Source organism: Hemibagrus wyckioides, linkage group LG22 (genome assembly GCF_019097595.1).
Source record: "Hemibagrus wyckioides isolate EC202008001 linkage group LG22, SWU_Hwy_1.0, whole genome shotgun sequence".
NCBI classification, from domain to species: Eukaryota; Metazoa; Chordata; class Actinopteri; order Siluriformes; family Bagridae; genus Hemibagrus; species Hemibagrus wyckioides.
The window spans coordinates 21346366-21348865 of record NC_080731.1 but is presented as its reverse complement, the minus strand read 5'-3'; the positions used below and the strand labels follow the sequence as shown (position 1 = coordinate 21348865).

Below are 2500 nucleotides of genomic sequence, written 5' to 3'. Positions count from 1 at the left end.
AAGTTATTCAATTTTTCAATGCCAAAATTCACATATATTTCTTGGAGTCTGTTGTGTGACTGATATTGTAACAATGTTTTATAAACTTGACATATGGTTTATATAAGAAATGTTTATCTCTATGTAGATCCAGCTATTAGATGAAGATGTGGAGAATTCTTAGTAATTATCAATGTGGAGATACACAGAAGTAAGCTCATGCAAAAACATTTCTAAAACAGCAAATAATGAAGTCAAGTGGACTTTTCTAGAAGTCTCATCATGCCTCACACTAACATATGGGGGACTGGAATCAATCTGATTGTAGATATCTGTCTTTAACAAACATCAGGTCAGAGTGTGTACAGTTACATGTGTAATAGGTGAGGTTTTGATTCTGCAAACTGTTACCCAATGTATATAAAATCACTTGAAGTGAGGTCCAGTCGGGAGGGCCCCATAAGGACAAGACTAGAAACAGAGTGTGTGTGTGTGAAGACTAATCAAACAACAAAACTTGGAAATCGTTTCAGGCGGGCCCCACAAGGGCAACACTAGAAACATATGTGTGTAAGGATGCCTAGACACATCAGGGCACAATATATTAACAATATAGCAGAGCTTGGCATAATCTTAGTGTATGTAACTGGTGCAATCATGTTACTCTACTGACATTATGATCTAATTCATAAACAGTCAGTTAGTTAGTAGTTAGGTATTTTAATGTGGTGTGTTGTCTGATGGCAGTTGCAGTGGTTGAAATGGGAGTTGGCAGGTGAACGGTACTGTATTCAAGCAGTGACTATAAAGGTTTTGTTAAATTTGTGTATATTATGCTTATCTTTACATGTATGTATGATCTAGATCATTTCCTAGTTTTATTTCACAAGGGGTTAAAGGGAAAATTTAAGTTTGTACCTTGTAAACACAATGCAATAAAGTCAGTTGTGGTGTGATTTTAACTTAGTGCTTGTAATGACAAAATGACCATCACAGCACAACTGACCCAAATGCCTGTGTTAATGGAGGGGCAAACTTTGGTTTCCCTTTTAACCCATTCAGAAAGAAACCTGGAAACAACACATACAATACATACAAGCAAGTCATAATGTAGAATAATACTATTTGAAATTATAAAAATAAATAAAAACCGTCTGACACTGTAATGCTACAGACCTTATGGAGTTCATCCAGCGGTCATCTCCCACTGTAAACCCTGATAATACCCATAGAGGAGGATTTATAATACAGCTTCAGTGTCAGACTCTATTAACTCTACCTTTACATGTTGTCTGTATGTCTGCTATTTTAGACAAATACTCCTTTATATCTTTATAACTGCGTCGTTGCAAACATATTGTGCTTGTTGATCCAGTTTGTACAACCAGAAGACCCAGAACACCAAAATGCAGTTAAATACGAGATTAAACTCCATTTCTACTCAACACCGGCATCTCGACATCTGAGCCTACAGTAAAGTTCAGGAGAAAAGTAAAGTGTCGGGAGACATGGAAATAATGTCCGAACAAAACAGTTCGATATATAAATAAATAGGTTTTAATAAATAAATAAATGCAAAAGCTATTGGTTTTATTCAGGAAAACATGAATTCAGAGCTATAGATAGCACTAGCTAGCCAAAAAGCTAATGCAACTGCTATTGGTTTCATTCAGGAAAACACGAATTCAGAGCTATAGCTAGCATTAGCTAGCACAATAGCTAATGCAAATGCTATTGGTTTCATTCAGGAAAACACGAATTCAGAGCTATAGATAGCACTAGCTAGCGCAATAGCTAATGCAAATGCTATTGGTTTCATTCAGGAAAACACGAATTCAGAGCTACAGCTAGCATTAGCTAGCACAATAGCTAATGCAAATGCTATTGGTTTCATTCAGGAAAACACGAATTCAGAGCTATAGCTAGCATTAGCTAGCACAATAGCTAATGCAAATGCTATTGGTTTCATTCAGGAAAACACGAATTCAGAGCTATAGCTACCACTAGCTAGCGCAATAGCTAATGCAAATGCTATTGGTTTCATTCAGGAAAACACGAATTCAGAGCTATAGCTAGCGCTAGCTAGCGCAGTAGCTAATTCAAATGCTATTGGTTTAATTAAGAAAAACACGAAAGCTCTAGTTAGCACTAGCTAGCTAAATAGCTAACATCAGCATGGGGTCTCTATGCTGTATGTCGGGTCTTCTGTGTATAAATTGGTAGTTTATTAATATACATGGGAAGAGGATTGTGTTATAGCTGTATGGAACTGGGTACCTAAAAAGAATAAAATATAAACATTAAACTTACCTCTTAATGAGTCCTGGTCCTGTGAGTCGGAGTGAAGCAGAATGAAATGCTGTTCCAATGCTTTCTTCTTTCTTCTTTAATAGCAGTCATTTAATATGATTGCAGTCATTTAATATGATGATTTAATAGCACCATTGCATCGTCTCATTGACTGAAACATAAACTTTGCGAGGAGTGCTTACCCCCACACACTCCACCGGAAGTGGCTCTC

At 36.6% G+C, this 2500-nt stretch overlaps 1 protein-coding gene across 12 annotated transcripts in view; it reads right to left on the bottom strand.

The window, feature by feature from the left end:
* LOC131343237 (protein unc-13 homolog B) overlaps positions 1-2500 on the bottom strand; it is a 221579-nt gene that overhangs the window by 9010 nt on the left and 210069 nt on the right. The window lies entirely within an intron of this gene.